The sequence below is a fragment of the Terrapene carolina genome, unplaced genomic scaffold, assembly GCF_002925995.2.
Source record: "Terrapene carolina triunguis isolate 2854851 unplaced genomic scaffold, T_m_triunguis-2.0 Scaffold210, whole genome shotgun sequence".
Taxonomy (NCBI): Eukaryota; Metazoa; Chordata; order Testudines; family Emydidae; genus Terrapene; species Terrapene triunguis.
This window is the reverse complement of record NW_020664561.1, coordinates 43,263,131-43,284,134: the sequence shown is the minus strand read 5'-3', so window position 1 is coordinate 43,284,134 and position 21,004 is coordinate 43,263,131.

Sequence of the window (21,004 nt, the reverse complement as noted above, 5' to 3'; positions counted from 1 at the left end):
ACTCATCCAACCCCCCCCAGCTCCTTGTCCCCTGACCACCCCCTCCACAGACCCCCCACCCTAACTGCCCCCCCAGGACCCTCCTTGCTCCCTGTCCCCCGACTGCCCTGACCCCTATCCACCCCCGCCCCCTGACAGACCCCGGGACTTCCATACCCCATCCAACCCCCCCTGCTCCTTGACTGCCCCCTTCAGAGACCCCTCACCCCTAACCACCCCCCTGGGATCCCACTTCCTATCCAACCCACCCTGCTCCCTGTCCCCTGACTGCTCCCACCCCTTATCCAACCCCCCCGGCCCCGGACCGCTTACCATGAGACTCCTAGCAGCATGTTTTGCTCCGCGCAGAGCTAGATACGCTGTCCCGTGAGAGCGCGCAGCCCTGCCCCTCAGAATGCTGCACGTGCGGCGGCATGGCTCCGGATGAGTGGGGAGCGTGTCTACCCTGAGGGAGCATGCAGCCCCGGCCACCAGAGCGCTGCGTGCGCAGCGGCATGGCTCCAGGGGAGGGGACAAGGCGGGGGAGGGGCTGGTGGCTTGCTGCGCTCGGCGGGGCGCTCCGGCCTGGGAGCGCGGACCCCGCAGCTTGCCACGCCGGGAGAGTGGAGCCATTTTCCCACCCCTGCATTAGGGTGTGTCTGGGCACACCCAGCACATCCCGTGCGCACGCCTATGTCGAAAACCTAGAACACTAAGGGCTGGTCTATACTTAGCCGCTAGTTCGGCGGCTGGAAATCGAACTTCCTGGTTCAATTTATCGCGTCTGGTCTGGACGCGATAAATCGAACCAGGAAGTGCTCGCCGTCGACTGCGGTACTCCAGCTCAACGAGAGGAGTACCGCGGAGTCGACGGGGAGCCTGCCTGCCGTGTGTGGACCGCGTCTGAACCGTGGTAAGTTCAAAGTAAGGTATGTCGACTTCAGCTACGTTATTCACGTAGCTGAAGTTGCGTACCTTACTTCGACTTGGGGGGTTAGTGTAGACCAGGCCTCAGAGTGAGATTGAGGTTGGCCTTGCACAGGTGAAGAAGACAGGCAGGAGACGTCACAAGGAACTTCAGGCTCATCTTGTGCCACTCATAATATGATCAGTGAGTAAAAGCATCAAATAGACCTAGGGCTGGTAGCAGAGCTAGCCTCAGAGAAAGGGCTCAGGTGAGCACAGACGTCTGCATTAGCCAGCAGAGCTGGCTGTGAGGGGCTGGTTGTGAGGGGCGTGGAGATTGAGAGTGGAGGGAAATACATGCACACCCTTTTGGGTAGCATAACTATTGTAGGCTTCTGAGCAGCATTGGTCTACATTTTGAGTTTTCACTTAAAATTTGGGTATAAAATCAATTTTTAATGGGGAAAAACTGATTTTTTTAATTAAAATTTGGTATAAATTGAGGGGGGTGAGGGAGGTTGACTAGCTGTTGAAACATTGACAATTTAAAAAAAAAGTCCCATGAAAATGGTTACTGGTTTTCCAACCACTCAGAATTCTGTGTGAAGGCTCTCACTGCAGCACAGCCTCTTCCATATCTCCTCCAGCCTGGGGCCAGGGCTTTGCTCCAAAAGTTTTGCCCTAAAAAGTTGATTTTAGTTTTCTCATTTTCTCCTCATTCACAACCAGAGCTTCACGCTGCAAGCCAATCACCGGGAGCATTCTTCCCATGTACCCCCTGCCTCCCCCCACAGGGCCAGATTCTGATCTCAGTGACACCAGTGCAAATCAAGAATACCTCTGTTCACTTTAACAGTTACACCCTTTTTACTAAAATTTCAAGAGCTCCCTTACTCAGTCCCTGAACTTGCATAAACTGAATGAGGTAAGTTGACATTTTGTGGCTAATATTTATGTTTTAAATATTTTTCTCACAGAGAGAGCCTCATAGGATACACATCTCATACTGTGAGCATCCCAGAGGGCAGCAGTCATATGTTATTACTCAAGCACACTTTGGTGACACACAGTAAAGTCAGAAGTGGATACGACCAGTTTACAAGTATTCACTGACGTTAAATTGTATTAATGAATTCTCCATAAATATCCTTTGGTGCAAATTATTTTGCAATACATTAAAATGTCACTAAAGGTGGTCTGTGAAGAAATAAATGGATTTATGGTGTATGACTTTTTAAAAAGGTTTATTGCTGTTTTACCTTCAAAATATTAGAAAAGTTGGGTGAAATCCTGGCCTTGTTAAAGTCAATGGGCATTTTGCCATTAACTTCAGTGGGGATGGGCTTTCATCCATGAATTAACTGGTTGAAAGATAGGAAATAAAGGGTAGAAATAAATGGTCTGTTTTCACATGGAGAGAAGTGAACAGTGGGCTTTCTCCCCCCCCCCCCAGGATCTGTCCTGGGATCCAGTACTGTTCCATATATTCATTAGTGATCTGGAAAAAGGGGGTGAATAGTGAAGTGGCAAAGTTTGCAGACAATATGAAATTATTCAAGAAAGGTAAATCCAAAGCACACTGTGAAAAGTTACAAAGAGATCTTATAAAACAGGTGATTGGGCAACAAAATGGCAGAGGGAATTCAATGTTGATAAGTGCAAAGTAATGCACACTGGAAAAAATAATCCCTAATATACATATACATCAGGGCCGGCTCCAGGGTTTTTGCCGCCCAAGCAGCAAAAAAAAAAAAAGCCGTGATCGCGATCAGATCTACCTCCGCCGCTTCAGTCTTCGGCGGCAATTCAGCGGCTGATCCTTCGCTCCGAGAGGGAGTGAGGGACCCGCCGCTGAAGAGCCGGACGTGCCACCCCTCTCCGTTGGCCGCCTCAAGCACCTGCTTGCTGGGCTGGTGCCTGGAGCCGGCCCTGATATACGTTGATGGTTTCTAAATTAGCTGTAACCACCCAAGCAAGAGATCTTGAAGTCACCGTGGCTAATCCTCTTAAAACTTCCACTCAATGTGCAGCAGCAGTCAACAAGGCTAATAACATATTAGAAACTATTAGCAAAGCAATAAAAAATAAGAAAGAGTCCACCCTTTGAATGCTATTCCTGTTTTGGCTGCCCCATTTCAAAAGGGATATTATGGAATTGGAAAAAGTTCAGAGAAGGGCAACAAAGGTGATCAAGAGCATGGAACAGCTTCTTTTTGTGGAGTTACTAAAATATTAGGGCTGTGCAGCTTAGAAAAGGGATGACTAAGCGGGGGATATGAGAGAAGTCTATGAATTCATGAATGAGGTGGAAAAAATGAATAGAGAAGTATTATTTACCCTTTCATGCAATCCAAAAATCAGAGGTTACCCAATGAAGTTAATAGGTAACAGGATTAATACAAATAAGAGGAGGTTCTTGACATTGTCAGAGACAGAATACTGGGCAAGATGGCCTATTGGTCTGACCCAGTATGGCCATTCTTATGTTCTTATGCACTTTTTCACCCAACGCACAGTTAATCTGTTGATTTCATTGCCATGGGATGTTGTGGTGTCCAAAAGTATAACTGGGCTCAAAAAAGAACTGGATACGTTCAGGGAGGTTAGGTCCATCAATGGCTATTAGCCAAAATGGTCAGGGATGCAGCCCCATACTCAGGACAATCCTAAACCTCTGACTACTAGAAGCGGGAAATGGAAGACAGGGATAGATCACTCCATAATTGCCCTGTTCTGTACACTCCCCATGAATCTCCAGTGTGGGCCACTGTCAGGGTATGTCTACACTACGAGGGTAATTCGATTTTACTTAAATCGAATATGTGGAATCGATATTGCAAAGTCGAACGTGTGTGTCCACACTAAGGACACACTAAGGACAGTAATTCGACTTTGTGAGTCCACACTAACGGGGCGAGCGTCGATATTGGAAGCGGTGCACTGTGGGCAGCTATCCCACAGTTCCCGCAGTCCCCGCTGCCCATCGGAATTCTGGGTCGAGCCGCCAATGCCTTCTGGGTAAAAAAAATTTGTCGTCATCCATCCGTCACTAACGCCCTCCCTCCCTCCATGAAAGCGCCGGCGGGAAATCAGTTCGCGCACTTTTCTGGTCAGTGACAGCGCGGACGCCACAGCACTGCGAGCATGGATCACGCTGCGACCATCGCTGCACTTGTGGCCGTTCTCAACACCTCGCAGCTTATCATACACCTTTCCCTGAGGCAGATGCAGAGAAATCGGGCGAGGAGGCTACGGCACCGCCGTGAGAGCCTGAAGTCGGAGAGTGGCACAGAGCTGTCAGAAACCACGAGCCCCAGCGCCCAGGACATCACGGTGGCAATGGGGCATGTGGATTTTGTTGAACGGCGATTCTGGGCCCGGGAAACAAGCACGGACTGGTGGGACCGTATAGTGCTTCAGGTCTGGGATGAATCCCAGTGGCTGCGAAACTTTCGCATGCGGAAGGGGACTTTCCTCGAACTTTGTGAGTTGCTGTCCCCTGCCCTGAAGCGCAAGGACACCCGCATGCGAGCAGCCCTCACTGTCCAGAAGCGAGTGGCCATAGCCCTCTGGAAGCTTGCAACGCTGGACAGCTACCGGTCAGTCGCGAACCACTTTGGTGTGGGCAAATCTACCGTGGGGGTTGTTGTCATGCAAGTAGCCAAGGCAATCGTGAAGGTACTGCTCCCAAAGGTAGTGACCCTGGGAAACGCGCAGGTCATCATAGATGGCTTTGCCGCGATGGGATTCCCAAACTGCGGTGGGGCTATCGATGGGACTCACATCCCTATCCTGGGACCGGACCACCAGGCCAGCCAGTACATCAATAGAAAGGGCTACTTTTCAATGGTGCTGCAAGCACTGGTGGACCATCGGGGACGTTTTACAAACATCAACGTCGGATGGCCGGGCAAGGTTCATGACGCTCGCGTGTTCAGGAACTCTGGTCTGTTTAGACGGCTGCAGGAAGGTATTTACTTCCCAGACCACAAAATAACTCTTGGGGATGTGGAGATGCCTACAGTCATCCTCGGGGACCCAGCCTACCCGCTAATGCCCTGGCTCATGAAGCCCTATACTGGCGCCCTGGACACAGAAAAAGAACTCTTCAACTACCGGCTGAGCAAGTGCAGAATGGTGGTGGAGTGTGCTTTTGGCCGTCTCAAAGGGAGATGGAGAAGCTTACTCACTCGCTGTGATCTCAGCGAAACCAATATCCCCATCGTTATTGCAGCTTGCTGTGTGCTCCACAATCTGTGTGAGAGCAAGGGGGAGACCTTTATGGCGGGGTGGGAGCTAGAGGCAAATAGCCTGGCTGCTGATTACGTCCAGCCAGACAGCCGGGCCATTAGAAGATCCCAGCGGGACGCCCTGTGCATCCGGGAGGCTTTGAAAGCTAGGTTCCTGAGTGAGCAGGGCAACCAGTGACTTTTCAGTTTGTGGACAGAAAAGCTGAACCTGCCCCCGTTTCTTTACCCAGTTCATTTGGACTATCCTCTCCAGTTACATACCCCCTTCACCCCCTTCCCAAAAAATAAAATCATTCCTATTTTGTTAATGAACACCGTTGTCTGTATTGCTGTTTTCGCGGGAATATTTTAAACCGGGGACGCAGACTGTGGCGGGGGGCGGGTTTAGTGTTCTGATGCAAATGATGCTTCTAAACTCCCGGAATGACAGGCTCCGCACTGGTGGACTGGTTATTTCAATGGAGCCTGCCAGCACTCCTGGGGGGGACTGTGTGTATGTGTCGGCTATGTGACTTTCTGGCAGGGGGGGTAGGGTTACAGATCCCCTGCTGCGTGGATCAGTGAGCCAGGATAAGGACCGCTGCATAAGATCTGTAACTGCCCTCCCCCGCCACAAAGTCACAGAGCAACCCTCCCCCTCCCCAGAACATGAAAAACACCTCCCAGACTGACCAGGGTAACCAGTGACTGCACTGTGTATGTGTCAAAATGCTGGACCTGACACCGCCTCTGTACCCTGCTAAAGGTCACTGTCCTGTCCAATTACCAAGCCCCCGTCCAAGTTTCACCCCCCACGTTTCATGTCTGGTTCGCAATAAAATGTTTGTTTCTGTTCATTGCTGTTTCAGTCAGGTTCTTTTGAGGGAGAGTCTGTCTGGAGGGGGGAAGGGGCTTGTGTGAGGTGGGTAGGAAAGGACTTATGAAATTTTGGGGAATGTCAGCCTTCTAGTGCTAGAGCAGTCTGCAGGGGTTGACTGAAAGTTTTAACGTCCCTTGCCGCCCCTCCTTCTTTGGACTTTAGGTGAGGGTGGTGTGGGACTTGGTGGCGGGTGAGGGCGGTTACAGATAGACTGCAGCGGGGCTCTGTCCTCCTGCCTCCGGTCTTGCAGAACATCCACAAGGCGCCGGAGCGTGTCCGTTTGCTCCCTCATTAGTCCAAGCAGCTTTTCAGTAGCCTGTTGGTCCTCCTGACGCCACCTCTCCTCCCGTTCCATGACTGCTCGGTGCATTTGTGACAAGTTCTCCCTCCACTGTGTCTGCTGGGCTGCCTGGGCTCGGGAGCATCCCATTAGTTCTGAGAACATGTCTTCACGCGTCTTCTTCTTCCTCCGCCTAATCTGCGCTAGCCTCTGGGAGTGTGCTGAGAGGCTGGGTTGGGAGACAGTCGCAGATGTGTCTGTGTGAATTGTGAAAAGGGAGTGAATTCCTGAGACAGATAAATGAAATTGTATACAAAGAACCTAGTCTTTCTCTGTGAACAAGACCATGCACTGCACCTCTCACATGCGCACTCAGGACAAGGTCGAATTTTCGGCCGTCGCCTTCAGTGCCTGTGGACTTGCGGAGGTCTTGGAGTGATCAGAGAACTGTGGCTGGAGACCTGAACTTCTGGAGCGGGCAATAATGGTAAGCCGTAGACTTGTGGCTGCTTAAAACTCCAGCAGTAGCACTGGCCTCCTTTCACATTGAAAGCAATGCCAGTCTCTGCTGCCAGCAATCAGGACAGCATCAACTCTGCCCCTGTCCCACCCCCTCGCGGCTGTCCCAGGGAAAGATCCCTGTATGCTGCCCCTCTCCCTCCACCGCGTGGCTGTAAAGCAGTCCCAATACTAACATTCCCCTCCCTAATTCAAAGCAGGGCGTCATGAGCGACATCACCCTCCTGAGGATCCCGGACACCCAGAGAGAACGCATGCTGCGGGAAAGCATGCAGAAACCGGGGCCGTATGCCGCCATGCTATGTCGGGCCATGATCCCGGAGTACTTGATTGTGGCGTGGAGGGGGCATGTCTGCTACCACGGAGGGCCCACTAAGATCGCCCTACCCCGGAACCTGATCAACAGGCTTGAGCTCTACCTCCACGAGACCTACGAGGAGTTCTCCTACGAGGATTTCTCGTCGATCCCCGGCCACATTGACCGGATTTTCGCGTAGGTGCACTGGGACTATGGAGTGGAGCGTCTTGGGCCTGGGAATCATGGAGTAACGGACATTGTGAAAATTTTTTAAAACACTTGGGACTAAATTGAGAAGAGCCTAAGACAGAGAAATCATGAAAACCCATTTGTTACCTTTGTAAATATTCCTGTTTTGTACCTGATTATTTTTTTACTAGTTTACAGAACTTTTATAAATGTACATTGTTAATAGTATAAATATTACCGTTCTGTTTTAAATAAATGTTTACATGTTTACAGCACTTACTGCTTGATCCTTCCCCTGATTCTGTGTCCGGGGTAAGGGATGGGGACGGTTGGTACGGGATCTCGGTAAGGGTGATCAAGAGCTCCTGGCTGTCGGGGAAATCAGCGGTGCCAGCGCTGTCGACTGCCTCGTCCTCCTCATCTCCTTCTTCATCTTCCCCGTCCGCTGTCATGTCCGACGAGGAACCGGCCGCGGACATGATCCCATCCTCGGAGTCCACGGTCAGGGGTGAGGTAGTGGTGGCGGCCGCTCCCAGGATGGAATGCAGTGCCTCGTAGAAACGGGATGTGTGGGGCTGGGATCCGGAGCGTCCGTTAGCCTCTTTGGTTTTTTGGTAGCCTTGTCTCAGCTCCTTGATTTTCACGCGGCACTGCGTTGCATCCCGGCTGTAGCCTCTCTCTGCCATGGCTTTGGAGATCTTCTCGTAGATCTTAGCATTCCTTCTTTTGGAGCGCAGCTCGGCAAGCACGGACTCATCGCCCCACACTGCGATGAGATCCAAGACTTCCCGATCAGTCCATGCTGGGGCCCTCTTTCTATTAGATTGCACGGCCATCTCTGCTGGAGAGCTCTGCATAGTTGCCACTGCTGCTGAGCTCCCCTCGATGTCCAAAGAGGAACTGAGATTCAAACTGCCCAGACAGGAAAATGAAAATGAATTCAAATTTTCCCGGGGGTGTGGCTGGTCAGAGCATCCGAGCTCGGACTGCTGTCCAGAGCGTCAACAGAGTGGTGCACTGTGGGATAGCTCCCGGAGCTATTACCGTCGATTTCCATCCACACCTAGCCTAATTCGATATGGCCATGTCGAATTTAGCGCTACTCCTCTCGTTGGGGAGGATTACAGAAATCGATTTAAAGAGAGCTTTATGTCGAACTAAATGGCTTCCTGGTGTGGACGGGTGCAGGGTTAATTCGATATAACGGCGCTAAAGTCGACATAAAAGCCTAGTGTAGACCAGGCCTCAGAGACAGGCAAATAAAGCCAGCAATATAGGCAGGATGGACCATGGTGGGATCCAGTATGGCAGTTATGTTCTTCAATTTGGTTTTGTTGCAGAACTTACCCAGGGATTGGGAGACCTCTCAAGGGGTAGAACTATTTAAACTTTAACAAAGGCACTTTCCTTAGAACAAAGAAAAAGAAATTTAAATATTCTGATAAAAAATGGCATTGCATCTATCACATCATCTGCCAGTTCTCTAGTTGTCCATTGAGTTTTCCCAAAATAAACAATAAACAATGAAGACAAGACCTAAGGACCTAATATATGTACAAACAGAGGAAAGTAACTTCCAGGCCCTTTTAATGCATCACAAAGAAGGACACCAACCCTGTTTACTTTCCCTGGTAAATGACCTTTAATTTCTCTCTCTCCAAAGAGACTATCTTGGCTCAAAACCTGTCTTCTTTTGCACGCTGATACTAATGGGGTTGTAGATGTGCACCCGAAGGCAGAATGTACCCCTGTGTGTTCAAACCAGAAAGTTACCAGTAGCACTACAAAGAAATGAAAAATTGGGAGTCAAAAGCATTTTCTGCCAGGACACACTATTATAGGATAAGAATTTCTAACTGAGATAGAAGGTAAAATCCTCTGAAATGTGTTTATCAGTGAATGACCCTGATCAGCTGTGATCCATCAGAGGAAGATCATTACTATAGCCATCAGGGTCGTGAAGGAGACAGGTTAAAATGGGTTTCAGATTATTGACACATTTTATTAAAGTTTATTTACAGCTGGGGATAAGAGAACATAAAACCAGAATGGTGGAACTTTTTTTAACTTTAGTGATTATATCTCTGTAAACCTTTGTGAAGTTTTTGAAGTTTGTGCTCCTCATAGTAATCCTTCCTAACAAATACCTTCTAAAAGCAATGCTCTAATTCTTATAAATATTTATATTTAAAAAGTATGTTCATTTATGATTGATTACTTTTTTGTATAATCAAAAGGCCCTGAACTCTTAAAAAATAAAAATAGATGACAGCCCTGATTCAGCAAGGCATGTGCCTAAATGCTTTGCTGAATAGTATAATTGTTTAAGGATCTATCCAGCAAATTATTGCCTGTCTTGAGGAGGTGCTTCACTTTTGGAAGCAACTATATAAATTCAGTTGGAGTCTGTAATTCTACCTCGCAGGCAATAATGACTGATACTTAAGGCAGCATTACAGTTCATCCCCTATTGTCTTAAAGGGGGGCAGATTCTTCTCTGGCTGACTGTACAGCCCAAATCCCTGTTTCCAAAATGGAGCTCAGTGATGGAGCGAAGACAATGGCCATATGGATGAAAGTTCACATCCATGAATGACAATGTGATGGAGGGAGACTGGGATGATGAGGCAGTCCCACACAGCATCAAATCAAAATGGGACTCATTGTCAGTTGATGGATGGAATCTTAATCACCTGCTGCTCTATGATTTGAGATGGGAGATGCCTCCAGCCCTAATTGCAGGAGTTTGTTTTTCCATTTTCAAAATTTAAAGGGGAGAGAAAGCTGGCTGCAAACTCATCCCTCTACTGAAGGCTTGAAGGTTCTGAGGACTACCTAGTTCCAGTGGAGGAAGGAGAAGGATGGGCCAAGAATCAGGTATAGCAATACTCAAGGAACAAAATTCATTTACATATATATGTTCCCTACCACTGAGCAAGTCCTGCTGATCCTAGGTGCACTGAAGATTGTGCTCAGTTTTTGCCCATGTGCACTTTCTTCTTGAGAAGGTCAACCTCATGTATGAGCAGCATTCCTGGCCTAATGGGGCTTGTGTATATGGATGGATGTATATACATCTTTTTACTGGCTAGGACCATCTACTAATGTGAAAAGAAGTGTTCATGGCAACAGACAACACAAACCTGCCAAAAAAGCCCAACCTGCTACAGTAAGGGCCGGCAAGTAAAGGCAGAAGACATTAGGGCAGGGACTGTCTTCTTGTTTTGTTTGTACATTGCCTAGCTTTAGGGGGTCCTGTTCCATGACAGGTTCCTAGGCATGACCACAATACAAACAACACATAAATATTACTTGAAAATGTAAAGCAACTAGGGAGTCTAGGTCCCCCATTCAAAACACACACGTAACCACTAGATCTGCCAAGGGACTTGCACGTACTGAGGACAAAATAGATAACTCACTGAATAATAAGATAAAAAGTGGCTGGGATCCAACCTCCGATATTGGGGCATATCAGTACAGACCCCATCCTTGCTACTGAGGGTATGTCTACACTGCCTAGTAAACCTGGGTCTATGTGACCCGCGCCTGTGGCAGGGGTGGCTCCAGGCACCAGCACACGAAGCGCGTGCCTGGGGCGGCAAGCCGCGGGGGGGCAGCCTGCCAGTCGCTGTGAGGGCGGTAGTCAGGCTGCCTTCGGTGGCATGCCTGCGGGAGGTCTGCCAGTCCCACGGCTTCAGTGGCGGGGACGCCGAAGGCGCGGGACCAGTGGACCTCCTGCAGGCATGCCACCGAATCCGCGTTACCAGTGGACCTCCCGCAGGCATGCCGCCGAAAGCCGCCTGACTGCTGTGCTTGGGGCGGCAAGAAACATACAGCCGCCCCTGACCTGTGGAACTGTTCTTTCTGTATTGCTATGTGAACTGTCCACACTACATTGCTATGAGAGCCCCATAACCATGCTGAGATGTCCATACTGTGCTATGCTGACATGAGTCAGACCCTGTTGCTTCTAGGGACTTATCTCAGGGTTCTTTGCGCCCTCACTTGCTGTAGCTGCTCTAGGGCTTGGTACATGGTGTAATGTGGGAGACCTTGTATGTTCAACTCATGGCACTTTACTGGAAGTGCTCTTAGCCTGCCAATACACCCAGCTGAGCCAATGGGTGTGCATGCTTCTCCAGAAGCAGATTGTTATAGCTATCTGGAAGCTGGCTACCTCTGACTGCTATAGGTATGTGGCTAGTCAGTATGGTGTTGGCAAGTCAACTGGTAGAGGTTTTTGAGGCAATCAGCACTATGGTGACCCAAAAACCTCTGGATGCCAGCTGGCTGAAGGCACAGAGGTCCCCTGGGTTTTGTATTTACATTCTAGTTCACCAAAGAGTAATGTGGCTGAGGGCATGGTCAGTCCCCACCTCCCAGCCTGGCCTGCTCAGGTGCAGTGTTACTCCCAGAAGGGGGCAAAGGAAAGGACTGCCTGAAGGTCCCTCCCTGGCCTGGTATTTACATTCTAGTTCACCAAAGAGTGTCATGCAAGGTCTCTACTAAAAACCAGTGTCACACTGGTCATCATAATCTTTGTGAAAGATATGTGTGGATGATATGTAAGGAGATATGTGTGTGTGTGTGTGTAGGGAATTATATTTTAGGGCCTTGTAGGCAAAGGGAGGTAAAGAGCTGATATGCCATAAGCCCACTTCTACCAGACAGGAGGCGAGAGAAACTTATCTCCTTGGCTGACCATTGTGTAGTGTGTCTTACAATCGGAGGCTATTTGAATATTAAGTCAAATGCTAATGAAGAGATTGTGGGGACTTCACAAGAAGAAATTAACAGGAATAGGTGAATGGCAGGGGAGGAACCCTGATTATAGGTAATGAACAAAGAGCTGGTGTGATGGTCAGCACTTGTGGGGAGTGTCTCCTAGTGGACAGGGAGTTTAGGCCCCTCGACATGAAGAGGCAGGTTTTGGTAGGGGAGCCCAAGTCCTCCCACTCCACTGGGTTTGCTGGGCAAAGTGCTGGGGCCAGCATCCTCAGCAGGGACTGAGCATGGGAAAAATGTCTAGGGGTGTCCCAGCTCTCTCTGGTATTCAAGCTCTTGGTCAAATTGCCCTGCATCATTTTGTTCTTCTCGGTCTTCCTTCCTGTACATAGGGTGAGTGTCCACTAGCCCATGCTTCTGATTCATGTTTAGCCTAGCAGAAATGGAAGGGCCTTCCAAGGAAAATGAAAGAGCACATTATTGTCTGACCATGAGAAAAAGATTTCTACCCTTTTGCAGGAGCTGCATCACTTCAAGGTCACAGGATGATATGTTTTATCATTTGGTTTTATTTTATTCACAGAAAATTCACTGGTCTGTTCAGAAGCTCCCGTAAGCTACGCTCCAAGCCAACACACATCATGGTGAGATTCACATACCAAAATCAATTAAAATCATTTATAAATCCCCAGTTTTTCCCTTGGGGGAGGTGGTTGTAATGAAGGACCCTGTTACTAGCTATGCTTTTACAGTCCTTTCCGGCAGAGCAAGCTCTGCACATTGTTGTCCTAGAGGTGCCTGAATGGAAGCAAGAATTATATTCCAGGCCAGCCAGGAGAGCCATCCATCTATGCTATGGAGATTTTTTCCCGCATCTGATGACTGACCACACATCAACAAATGGAAGGGGCTTATGAGCTACAGAGGCAGCCCCAGTGAATCTGCACTGTCCTGGAGTTTAGCTGAATGTACAGAGTTCCTGCTCTGTGAGAAGCTTGCATGCATCGCCAGCCAGGAAAGAGTGACATTCATGGCAAGTCAATAAGATTCTGATTTAGAATAGAGATGCATTACAGCCTCCTTAAAATTACCCTCCATTCCTGCACAGATTAGCCTTGCAGCCCAGGACCAAACACATCCACTGCTATCATTTGGATTCATAATACTTGCAGACCCAGACTAAAATATACTCACTGCTTCTATTTGGGCTGACAATACAGGCAGTCCAAACCACTTCAGCTATGCCAGGAGGATGGTCTGGCCTGGCTGAGTTATACGCTGTGCTGCACTTTCAGGAAAAGAAAAATAAGCGCCATAAGTCTAATACCCCAACCCATCTTTCTAACAATAAGCATGTATCTTGTAAAATGTTAATGCTAATTGCTTAACTATTTTTTCATTTCCTGCTATCCATTTTTAATCCCACATGCTGTCTGGGGGAAGGGATGGCACCAAGGAAATGGCCTGGATTTCACCCTCAAGGGAAACACACTACAACCTTGTGTTTGTAATAATACTTTAATTGAGCATAACCCAGAAATCTCTCTTATTCTTACCATCAATAACAAAACAAATAGAGGATGAAACATACCATACCCCAGGACTGTCCCCAGACTGGTCCTTCAAGTATTGTAACAGCTTTAGTGGCATCGCCTAATCCAGGACTGGCAACAGCACCAAGATTACTTTGAGGGGTTGATTCCACAGATGCAGGCTCTCCACTGGCAGTACTTCTGTGTAACAGAGCACTCACCTCTTGAGCATCTCTAGCAGCTGGGTGTGGTACTGCAATCCTTTTTTCATTCCTGGTGTCAGACGTTTTAGTGATGAGCACAGCTAACACACAACAGGGTTAGCTGTGCTTACAGTTGAGCAGACCACTTGCAAAGGAAGGGTTCAAAGTGAAGCATCAGTATTTGATTGTTGCTTCCAATTCCATTCAACTGGGAGTTGAGTGAGAAGTTTGAGGATAGAAGGGCTGGGAGCGGCAGGCCTAGGGGATTATGGGATACCATTGGCAAACTCTCTGACCATGAGCCTGGTGATCTGGGCCTCTGCATATCTCTATGCTGCAAAATGAGGGGGCTTGGACCAGCTTCCCAGTGAGACAAAAACTTGGACCCAAACCCCTGGGTGAGTCCCTAGGCCCATATTCTGAAAGTCTTCTGGTTTGTGTTAGAAAGCTTGGTGTGTGGATGGCAGTGGTGGGGGTTGGTCTTAAATCTGAGTCTGAGCCTGGGTTTAAAATATACTGCTCTATGTTTGTACAGTGCCTAGGCACAGCGGGGCCTTGCTCTTTGTTGGTCCCTAAGTACTACTGTAATAAACATGTTGTAATTAATTAATCAATTCAGATACAATTCCAGATCTAAACTTTGTGATCCCTTCTTCCTTTCTATACTGTCCAATAATAGCAGAACCAGGGTTCACTCAGTGAAATTAAAAGAAATCCAATTTGGAAAAAAGAATGAAAGGAAGGAAATGTTACAATACTCGGTGCAGCCAACTTCATGCTGCAATATTGTATGTAGAGGATTCACTGTCTCAGGAAGTCATGTGGCTGAATTTTACAAAGTGATAAATTGGACGATAAACACTAAACATAGTCATAATGGTTTGCAGAATCGTCCTGAATTAACAATCAGTTTTTAAGTCTGTACAAAAGCTCAATTAACATAGCAGTAGGCATAATTTTTTAAAGATGGTGCCAGAGTATTATAGTTGGCCTAAATAGAACCATACAACATAGCAAGTAATGTGGTAACTAAATATTTTGTTATTAAATAATCGTGTCTATTTTCAAATGTGCAGCATACTTTGATCTGACATGTAACCAATTAAGTTCCCTTTTCAAACCAGACTCCACCTGCTTTTGCAGGTGCACACAACTGTGCTATGTAAGTGAGACCAGACCATTTATGCACAGAAGTGGAAGGGGAAACATTTGACCCATTTCAAGTAACTTCAGTGGAGTAGCACAAAGAGCTGCATTCTGTACTTTCCCTGCTCAAGTCTTTGTGGTCAAATAAGCAGAGGTTATTTTATGTTTGAAAAACTGACCAAAACTAGTTATTCTGGCAAGATGAACGAATCAAATATTTGACATTTTTTATGATGACAATATACTATTATTTATTGTGGTATTTTAGCTCTGTTACTTTTCAGACTTCTCTGGTTTCAGTGTGCTAGTCTTCCCTTCTCTTGTCCTCTTTGGAAATTGAACAGGTTTGTTTTATTAACAGAATTGGTTTTCATGGAGATTTCTTTTAGCTGCTTAATTTTTAGCAGGGAGCCTGAATTCTTTTTCAGGGGACTATATTGCATCTCTAAATTAAGGGTTGCAGTACAAAGCACTGTGCTACAGTACATGAGATACTTCACTGTAAAAGAGAAATATCCCTCTTGGTGCATCTTCTTAGTAGTGCAAACCAATAACATTGGAGATTAGAGGGGCAGATTCTCAGCTGGTGTAAATAGTCATAGCTTCAATGAAGCCAGTGTTGCTAAGACAATTTGCACTAGCTAAGGATCTGCTCATTGAGCTCTGAGCTGGCCAGTGCTGCCTGCAACTACTATTATTGTCATTATTTAAATGATTTCTCAGTCACCCTCCCTTTCTGAACTGCATTTGACAATCAGTGCCTGATCATGGATCCACCATCCTACCCACTATCAGATGTCTCATGTATTTATAGTTTTTTTCCTTCCTCCTCGCTTGATTGAAATGGGGATTTGCATGGGAATCAGTTGCTCTGCCCATGTGGAACTACTTGCAGCATCAGACTTTACCTGAAAGAAATCGTACATATTTTTTCCTAGATTCAACCTTCCCTATTTTAGCCCTAAGTACATGCTAAGTCAGAAGGATGGAAGATATATTGTGAGACTTCAACCCTGTAGAGTACAAAGCAACAGGGACAGGGTCAGGGGTGAGAAGAAGAATGAAAAACTTCTTAGACATCTAACAAAGCTATAATGGAATCTTTTGTAAGTAGCACTTCTGTTGCTGAATATGCTTCTCTTCCAGTCCCATCACTCACTCTGGCGAATAATGCAGATGCTCATGTCCAGAAGATACGGAACTCTGACAATATCTAATGGATTTTACTGAGCATGCTCAAGAAACTTATTGTTATTCAAACCAAGAAGTGAAAGACTAGCAGCAAGCCACCTGCCCATTAGTCAAGGGCAGCTTCAAACAACAATGGGCTGAACTCAAATGCAGATAGTAGTGCCCTGTGTTATTTCAGAGAGGTGCTTTCACAAATCAATCAATAGCTGCCAAAAACAAGCCCCCTTCCCCAGCCCCCTGAAAGCTACATGCCAATAAGGGAATTGTTGAAAAATATTTCAGGGTTGGATGTTTAAAATGGACTTCACGTGCAAATTGCAATAAAATGTAAAAAGTCTTTATAAATTCATTACATTCTCAATAAAACTTTGAACTCTACTAAATGGGTTGTATTTCTTTAAGGGTAGTGGATAGATTCTTTGCAGGGGGAGGGGCTGGATTTCAGCAAATAAATATAATTCCTCATTGCTATTTACCTGCTTTTGAATGAACTGAATAGAATGTTGAGAGTTGATTCGATCAATAATAATAAAATACTCCAAGATCTGAAAGTGCTTTAATATTAATTCATTCACTTTTTCAACACCTAACTGAAAGCATTGATTGGCTACACATGAAATTACTTCTCAGAAATATTTTGTGAGTATAGTAGTAATTAAGTATCTGACTCTGGAAAAAATGTCTGCATGCAAATAATTACTCGCATGAATGGATCCAGTTACAGTATCCCATTGGAGGAGAAAACAAGGATGAGGAGTCAGTTGTGTTTTCTTAATACCGTTTGTTTATTTTCACTGCATTCGCTAGTCCTTGAATAGAGATGGTCACAAATAGCACGCAGGCAATCTGCTCTGTCACAAGTCTTGGCCCCAACACCAATGCCCAGTTCAATTGACTCAAGATGGAGATTTTGTAGCAGAGAGCACACTCTTACTATTTGCAACAGCTCCTCCCAGTGAAACCGCATCACAAAACTAACAATGCAGCATTTCTTTAGATGGTACACTGCTCACACACTAAGAAAAAGCATTTCTGACCATGTATAACAGTGCCATCTAGTGACTCCTGCAATAACAACATATACATAGCAATAGTAATAGCAACCTGAGATTAATGCAGTTCCTCAGAATTATCTAACAAGAGAGGTAATGACAGTTCGTCATCAACTTTTCCATATTTACCAGCCAAAATGCCTTGATCCTTGTGGTATAATTAAGTTTATAAAATGTTTCCAGCTTCAATTAATAATTGATTGTCAGTGTTATATTTTTTAAAAAATTGATACTTACAAACAGTACTATGGTAAAATTTGACAAGGGATTTATTTAATTAACAAATCAACTAAAACCCCTTTCCTCTCTCCTCCCACTGCAACAAAAATCTACCTGTGACCCTTGAAAACTGGCACACTGTGATCTGAAGAATGAAAAATGGTTGGTTGACAGGCACTGCAGGAAATAATTTGGAATAAGCGTAATCTGTGCAGGTTAAAGTAGAACACAGCGCGGTTGATAAAAGCATGCACATTGCCCCTCCCACTGCCGAAGGCGGGCAGCAGCGTGAGAGTGGCTTTCATGACAGTCTGGCTAATAGACACATCATTGTCTCATTCAGTTTTCAACTAATGTACAATGTCAGACTGGCACCACCATGATATCCGGAGCAGTACTAGAGCTGCTGCTGCTACCACCATTATGGAGATTTGTTTCCGGTGTTTCATTGTTGAAGTCACAGGAGAAGGTAGTTAATACTGGAGGCAGAGAACAACTCCATCTCCAATAGTGGCTCCAATCTAAGCCTAGGGCCAGTTCCCTATTGGTACCTGCTGCTGCTTGTGTAACCATTGGCATAACAGAGATTCTGCTGCAGCTGGTGCTTCTTTGGTAATAATACAGATTTTAGGCTTAATGGTCCTGGCTGCTGTCTTGTCTTCCTCTATTATTAATACTAGACGAAGCTAGTTTGAAGCCCAAGGGCAGACATGGGCAGGGTCTCCCACATGAGTTATGTGGCTGAGCCTATAGCCCCAAGTGCTGCAGCTGCAAACTCTCCCACTTTTATGTGGACCTTACAGCCTGATGGGAAAGTTGCAGATGTGCCTTCTCCTGTCAATTTTCTGTGGAATTGCCAGGCCTAGAGCCTTTGAGCCTAACTCCTACACTTGGTTGAAGGAGAGTAGACTTTAGAGTACCCTGTAGTCTGGAAACACGGTAATGGTTGGTTTTCTTCTCCCCACTTAAATTAAGCATTTTCTTTAATGATTTAAAGAATGGAATGGAAAGTATGCTTATAAAATTTGTGTATGACACCAAAATGTGTATGTGTGTTTATGCAAGCATGTTGGAAGACAGGATTAAAATTCAAAATGACCTTGACAAATTGGAGAGTTGATCTGAAGTAAAAAAGATGAAATTTAATAGAGAAAAGTACTAAGTATTGCAACTTAGGAAGGACAATTAAATGAACAACTATAAAATGGGGAATAACTGGCTAGGCAGTAGTATTGCTGAAAAGGATCTGAGGGTTATAATGGATCATAAATTGAACATGAGACAAAATGTGATGCAATTGTGAAAAAGGCTAATCTCATCCAGGGGTGTATTAACAGGAGAGTCATATGTAAGACACTCAGCACTCGTGAGGCCTCAGCTGGAGTTTTGAGAGGCACATTTTAAGAAAGATGCAGACTGGAAAGGGAGTAGAGGAGAGCAAGAAAAATGATGAAAGGTTTAGAAAACCTGACCTAGGGGGAAAGGTGAAACCAAAAAACCAACAAGCAAACCCAGACATGTTTAGTTTTGAGAAAAGAAGACTGAGGGGAGGGGATCTGATAACAGTCTTCAAACATCTTAAGAAGTGTTATAAAGAGGACATGGATCAATTATTCTCCATGTCCACTGAAGGTAGGAGAAGAAGCAATCAGTTTAATCTTCATCAAGGAAGATTTAGGTTCGATATTAGGAAAAACTTTCTAGCTATAAGGATAGTTAGGTACAGGAGAGGCTATGGAATCCCCATCATTAGAGGTTTTTAAGAAAAGGTTAGACAAAAAACCTGTCAGGAATGGTGTAGGTATACTTGGTCCTGCCTCTTGTGGGCTCTTCCAGCCTTGCTTTTCTATACAGAAAAGTTTTTGTAAAACTTCTTATGCCGCTCTCTTTGCCGGTCAAAGATATGCACAGAATGACTGGTAGCACTTATTCTATATATCTGAATACTAAATATAACACCGCTAGGGTAGTTGACACTGTTTTTAAATCGTGTATTTGTTTATTCACTGCTGCTTGTTACCTTTTTGGAAGCTTGAAAGTTGTTTTCTTAGTAGTTTTCTGGTTCGCCATTGGCCATACACCCTGGTTCACTGCTGTTCAGTAGGTCATAAGTGCTGAGTTGATGTCACTAATTTACAGTACTTTTAGTGATAAAAACTGGCATTGGTAAATTTGATATGTTTTTAGGGAAAGACCACATCAAAATAATTATGTGGATTCTGCAAAGAGGTATAAGGAAAAAAATCCAGGCCCAACTTTAGATGTGCCAAACCTTAGCACTGTGCTATCCTACCCACTGGTATATCATTGGTAGAAAAAACTGGAGGCAACTTTTGTGGAATTTTTTCCCCATGAGTAGACAGGAAAATGTTAGTCCTGCTGAGTGATATAAACTTGTCATGGATCAGGGAAATGATAGTTCATTGGTTCCTCAGTGAATGCTGCTTTCTCTGAGCGCTTAGAATCCTATCTCAGACAAACCTCCCATTGAAGTTAATCTGTCTTCATAAAGTCATTGGCAGTTTTGCCTGTTGTAGACTCAAGGAACAGGTCCTAAGGTAGCACCCTCCGAGCCAGAGGATAGTGGTTTCACTGCCTGTCAGAGCATTTTTAATCATATTGTCATTAAACTAAATGCTGCGGATGCTTCTGTGAATCTATACGGGTGCTATAATGGAAAGATGCATCAGGGAGGTCTGCAGAAGTTTTGAATTAGGGACTGGGACAGAGTTAAGGACCCAGTTCAGCAACTGATCCTCAATCAGGACATCTCAGGGATTGCTGCACTTGGAACAATTGCAGGAGCAGATCGTATGGACGACTCTTGTGAGGCACTGACTGCCCCCAACTCCCATCAACCTGAACAGTTAGTCAGCTCAAAGCAGGTGCTGAACAACTTTGAGGGATCAAGCCATTAGTGAATACAAGCACCATGGAGGCCCAGCTCTCCCCATCCTGTGGGAAGACCTACTGAAGGGATTTGAGAGAGGAAATCTCAAAGATCCTCCAATGGAGTTTATCCTAATTATTCATTGGATTGGCAAGATTCACGAGGTAGAATTCTCTTGCACTTGTAAATTGGTTTAATGAGTAAGTTCCTATAATTTCACAAATGAAACATAATTCAGTAATGAGCCATCAAAACAGCATTAAATTCATACCAGCTTGGCTAAAGTGAGTTTACTTCCTATTAATGCTGTAATACTCTGATTTTCCTCACTTGTAGTTATTAGCATAATGTTGATGGCCTTTCTCTATAATTACATTGGACACAAAGATACAGTTCTTACAATTGATTCATAATTCCAAAACAAACATGAAAACCGCTCCTCCAGCAAAGACCTGTCACCCTGTCCCACGTTTGGTAATTCCTTGAGCCAAAGTTCTAATTAATAGTCAAAATTACTCTCAACACTAGATTGCCAAGAAATTAACAAATGTCCAGGGTTCATTTCAAATGGCAGACAAAATTAGTGGCTGAACCTAATTGAAAGTTTCCCTAGTTTATAGAAATATTTAATGGACTTAGACTCAATGACGCTTTAATACTCAATAGAAATAAATTATTTTACCCTTACTGTCAAAGCAATTTCAGATTTCATGTTCACCCTCTGTTAAGCCTTTTAGCTTATTTCAGTTTTTAAATCACATAC